The sequence below is a fragment of the Sinohyriopsis cumingii genome, chromosome 2 (assembly GCF_028554795.1).
Source record: "Sinohyriopsis cumingii isolate HCF-2022 chromosome 2, ASM2855479v2, whole genome shotgun sequence".
NCBI classification, from domain to species: domain Eukaryota; kingdom Metazoa; phylum Mollusca; class Bivalvia; order Unionida; family Unionidae; genus Sinohyriopsis; species Sinohyriopsis cumingii.
The window spans coordinates 43,522,803-43,528,802 of NC_142962.1; positions in this window are offsets into that span (position 1 = coordinate 43,522,803).

The following is a 6,000-nucleotide window of genomic DNA, read 5'->3' on the forward strand; positions in this document are numbered from 1 at the left end:
AGCAATGTACAGCTAATGATACAGTGTTGTTTTCTAGCAATGTACAGCTAATGATACAGTGTTGTTTTCTAGCAATGTACAACTAATGATAGAGTTCTGTTTTCTAGCAATGTACAGCTAATGATACAGTGCTGTTTTCTAGCAATGTACAGCTAATGATACAGTGCTGTTTTGAGGCAAATAACCACACAGTACGCAGATGAGACTATTATAACTGGCAAATATTAGTTCCATATAAGTTTCTATTCAATCAGTTAGATTCATCATCATCAATTCTGAGTTGTCGTCATGGTGAAGCGACTTCATAAAGGGGTCAAAAACCAAACCAACCAAAACCAATTCCTCGAGAAGAAAAATCATTAAAAACGTGATGAAAATGTGACTGATCGAAAACGAAAAGATACTAAACTCAATGAAGTATTTATTCTGTATTATTATGCTGTCACCGTCTGTTAATACTCTTTTCATCAAATTAGACATGATAAAGCATGTGTACACTGAGCGTTGAAAATCTTTTTAGGAAAATATTTGTCATCGTGGACAATTTAAGACCCATCACCACCAGTCTGCTCATAAAGACTGTGTCACAAGACCAATTTAAAACTGACGTTGACATATATGAATATTGGCAGAGACAATGGTTTACTTATTAGTTAGCTGAAAAGAAATTAAACCTTGTCTGATAAGACACGGTGTTAATATATCTGGTACAATAATTTTAATTTCAGTCCATTGTTGTGCTAGTAAATTGTAGGAAATATAGTCACTTTTTCCAATAAATTTAACCCGTATCGCCTGTGTAAGGGAACTTTATCAGATATTTAATAATTTGTTTTGCAATTAATAATGGACTGGTAAAACTGATGTGATGTTACAAAAGGTACGAAGTAATACATTTGAAAATGGTGGACTTGGTAGAAGCATGCTTTAAAACTATGAAAATGGTCCGAACCACCCATGTATTGCAGCAAATATTTTTTATAATTCTGTGTTTAACTTTGATTCCATTCTTATATTTGGATAAAATACGACAGTGAAAATACACAACACTTAAGAATTACAAATTTAAAGTCTACCTGACGAGGAATATCATGTTCTTTAAATGTGACCAGTATAACAATATGTACTAACTTACAGGTAAACCTATTTAAAATATATTTCCGGAAGCAACCATCAATGTATATAACATTTCTACCTTTGACAACAACTGCCAAAACTGTTGTTATTAATGCGTCGATATGTTGTATAGTGCTGCGGCTCCATAGTCTGAAACGAAGTAATAGAAAAAGAATCCAAATCATCAAGTTCATAAAATTCAACAAATAAATTTATTATTCGAGGAACTTACAGTATTAGGAATTAAATCCCAAATAATCCTAAATGTTATAACACAAGTTCAAAAGCATAGAGTATTAAATGTGCTGATGTAACAAATAATCTTAAATCGGTTGATGTACAAACAGTCTTGGTGTATCATATTAATATAATCCAAAATGTCTTCGAATGAATTCACATTAATCCCAAAACAGCGATTTATTCCAAAATAACAATGAGCACTTTGTAATTCTAACGAATATTTTTTAAACAAATGATTCTTCTCAAATTATATCTGAACGAAACAGTAAACAATTCCAAAAACTGAACTTAAAGTAGGAATTAAATAATTTGTTGACAACAACCTTGTATAAAAACCTAAAATATAATAACATTACCAGTGTGTGGGTCAAAAGTTCGCTCTAGAACATTATAACTTTTACCTATACTTATACCTTGAAGTAAGATATAGGTAAAATTTTTATTCAAATCGATACAAGTCAAATAGGCTATTACTGCTCTATCCTTAATGATGAACAAAGGTCAAAGACACAATATAAATCAAATATACATAACAATAGTTGTGTATTTCAGCGAAATAAATAAGAGATACAGAGACTAAAACATGCTATTCAAAACTCTTCAATAATAAAGCTTTCACTTTTGAAAGCCTCTACTTTTATTTTATATCCCTGTATGTATCATTCAAATGGCACTGTAGCAGTTTTGTGTCTGTTTTCGATGTGCCCCATGTATTGTGTGTTCGTCTGGCGAATCCCCTGTTGTTGGGTCGAATAAGTCAAAAGAAGAGCATGGGATGACAGGAAATGTCACATTTTTCCACGCCTTTTGGCATTGTAACATTCAGAAAATCTATGGCAGAAGTCAATAGACAGACGGTATTGCAACATTCAGCCATCTACGGTAGAAGTCAATAGACAGATGGTATTGTAACATAATATGGTAGAAATCAAAAGACAGACGATATTGCAAGATTCAGCCATCTACGGTAGAAATCAATAGACAGACGTTATTGTAACATTCAGCCATCTACGATGTAAGTCATTAGACAGTCGGTATTGTAACATTCAGCCAACTACGGTAGAAGTCAATAGACAGATGGTACTGTAACATAATATGGTAGAAATCAAAAGACAGACGGTATTGTAACATTAATCCATCTATGGTACAAGTCAATAGAGAGACGGAACATCAAATATTATCAACGTTGTACCTAACTTTTATATTTCTTGTCATTGAAATTGTTCTAAAATTTTCATCATTTTATGCATTGTGTGGTATTCATCCAATTGCATCTGTTTCCACACCTTGTGCTAATTGGTATCGTCTGCTTTCCACATCTTGATGTGCTCCTTTAAACATTGTATGCAGTAACCATTACAGTTCAAATTATTTATTATTTTATATTTCCTATTTGAACATAACTTGATTCTCTTATTTATAGTGTTCTATTTTATTTTAAGTGCAATTTCGGATTCAACTGCAACTGCTTCCTTCATGTGAGACGACAATGATTCACCCGTAATTGCGAAACGATTTTGAGGCACTCATAAGTGAGATGAGTTTGAGTCAAACATAAGTGTAAGACGAGTTTGAGTGTGAGACGAATTTGAGTCAATGTTAAAATTACATATAAGACTATGGTAATATCACATCGAACAATTGAGTTAAGGTAGCTTGAAAGATAAGTTTCAAATCACACAAAAGAAAAGACATGGAATTAAAGATTCAAATCACACAAAAAGAAAAGATGAGGCAAATTAATATGCAAGTAACTTTAAAATCCCAATTCCATTCCTTTCATAATTTCCTTGCAAAAGAACTGAAGACTACCAAGACGAAACCAAAGAGGAATCTACAATTGACAAATCACCAGAAAAGATAACTTTGCAAAAGAGGAAAGGTCCTCGTAGAGTTTGGCTCAGTAAATAGGTTAAGAAACGTTCACGTGAATTTAAAAGTGCTAAAGAACAGAAAGTTTAAGACATGAGCAAGAGAAATAACAACTGAGCAAACAACTTGAAAAACGATCACTTGAAGATAAAAGGAGGGAAAAAACAGAAAGGTTCAAGATAGTAGCAAGAGAAATAAATTTTTCCTAAAAGTTAGTTTAAAGTCAAAGCAAAACGTGTTCAAACAAAATATGTTACTGATTAGTTGGAGGAATAATTATTTTAGGTGTTGCTTTAATGTACAACGAATAACAAAAGGTGTCAAAAATATTCCGGTTAAATTTGTTAATGTACCAAACAAATAGCGCAATTCATTCCCATAAATGTTTTGAAAATATAGCAATAAATAGCAAGTGAAGCGAACAACATAATTAATGATATTTTTTTCCAACTGATGATTAACTCATCTGTTATATAACTCATTATTTCGATATGACTGATTATGTTTACAAAGGACTACCATTAAAGCAATGTATTTTACCTGACCAGATGCATAGTAATAAAGAATGTTATAATTGATGACATGTGAATGGAAAACTTTGTTACGATAGATCTATCGTCTGATTAAAAAAAATCTATGTTTCCGATGGAGTTAATAATAGCAATGTGCCTGTGAACATCCAGTCTCATTGCAGAGAAAACTTTTGTATTTTACAATATTTCCGGTCAACTAAAAACTAACACGTTCAATTACACCAACGCCAAAATTTGAACTGAAACATGGACTAGTTTCTAATGGTTTTTGTAATTTTTAACATTTCTTAATTTTTATAATTGGTTGTCATATTTAATAGCAGATCGACATTGCTGGCAAAGGTTTTAATACCGTATACCATAGTGCTTTCTGTCAAATTTGATTAAATACTGTTAAACGGTACTTGAGGAAACGTCGTTTCAAATATTTTGTTTCTTTTTCGTTTAATAATAAATATGTTATGTATATTTGATTTAATGTATATTTGATTTAATTTAATTGTTTGTTTGAAATTAGAAGTCCTAATAATAAAATGTTCTAATGAATTTGAGATCGAGTCCCGACGAAAATCCAAAATGGAAGGCGACGACGTAGACTGTAGCCAGTATAGCATTGACGTGTCAACAGTTCTTTGTTGATCCACAAACAATAATATTCCGGTGTTTGAATTCCGAATAAAATTTCAATAAATGTCTTCGTCCAAAAATTTTGTATGAGCATTTAATTATTCCCAGGGGGAAAAATTAATCTCTTAGAATCCAAATAATTTTAAAGAAAAATTAAAATTTAACTCCAATTGGTCAAAACAGAAAAAAAAAACACCATCTTGACGTCGAAGTGTTTAAAAACCCAACTAAAATTATTTCTCAATACATCACTATTATATCTGACTATACCTCTGTCTGCGTGGGTTCGAGTCTCGGATTCGGCTAATGTGGGTATGTGAGAAAGCTTGCCAGTAGCTTCTCGTGGGTCGGTGGTTCTTTCCGGTTTTTTTCCGGGTTCTTCCTCCACCATTAATACTGGCCGCCATGTATAGCCTATCGTGTGCTGAAAAATGGCGTTAAACCCTACAACAACAACAACAACAACATATCTGACTATTGCGCAATTCCGGAAAAACCAGAATTTCGAAAAAGAGGCTATTTACATGTATAAAGTCACGTACACCCAGTACAGCCTCGATTCCACCCTATAAATCCATACTAAGAATGAATAATAAAAAAACAACTAAAAAAGAAGTTGTTTTACTTCAACTCTTACTAATTCTGTATCAATATCAGGAACTAGATCTACATCAAGATACAAAGTTCTAATAATAGATGTCTACGAAAAAGCAGTCAGGTCAAACTAATTTGTGGAAAATGTCAAATTCCAATAAACAAAATTACATTACTAATAACAAGTAAAGGAATAAAAATGTAAAAACTAACAATCAAACAATAAAGTTAAATCAAATATAAATTAAATCAAATATACATAACAACATTAAAACTAGATCACTAATTTGTGGATATTATTCACAATTATTCAGTGATAAAATACTGATAATTTTCTATAAACTATTAAGTGCATGTGACAGATAAACGACAATAAAAAATAATTTTCTAGTTCGGATGTTTCTTAGCATGTGTAAATGCTGCATACTATCACTAAATATGTACTTTTGGAAATTCTACAAAAAATTAATGGAACATCCTTACATTCTTCGTTCTTTATTCATTATACCTAGCACTATTTAAAGGCACAAGTGAACATTCATCAACAAAATGATCCGAATACGCACAAGAAATGTAGTCGCTTTCAGAAAATGAAAGAGGAATTAAATTTACCAATAGACTGGTATTTATCTATTATGATCTGTAGTGTATCTGTACAGACGCGTGTGTAACAATATTTTTTTCGGATCATACCTCAACTAAAACGTAAACTATACTACATTGTTTGTCTTTTTTCTTGTTTTCTTGTTTAATTTCCTCATCTAATCGTTGGAGTAACTCCTTCTTTTTTTGGTATCTTTATCGCGCCTATTTTTTTATAAAAATATTTCCTTTTGATTTTCAGTTTCCTTTTGTATATCTTCTGAGTTTACTTCCACATACCTTTGGAGTACTTTGTTTTGCAACGTTTGTACAATTATGTAAATGGTATAGTCCAAAAATGTCCATTAAAGCTTTCGTTATCAATATTTTGCAATACCTGATAATATGTAATATCGTACGTGTACATTTATTTTAC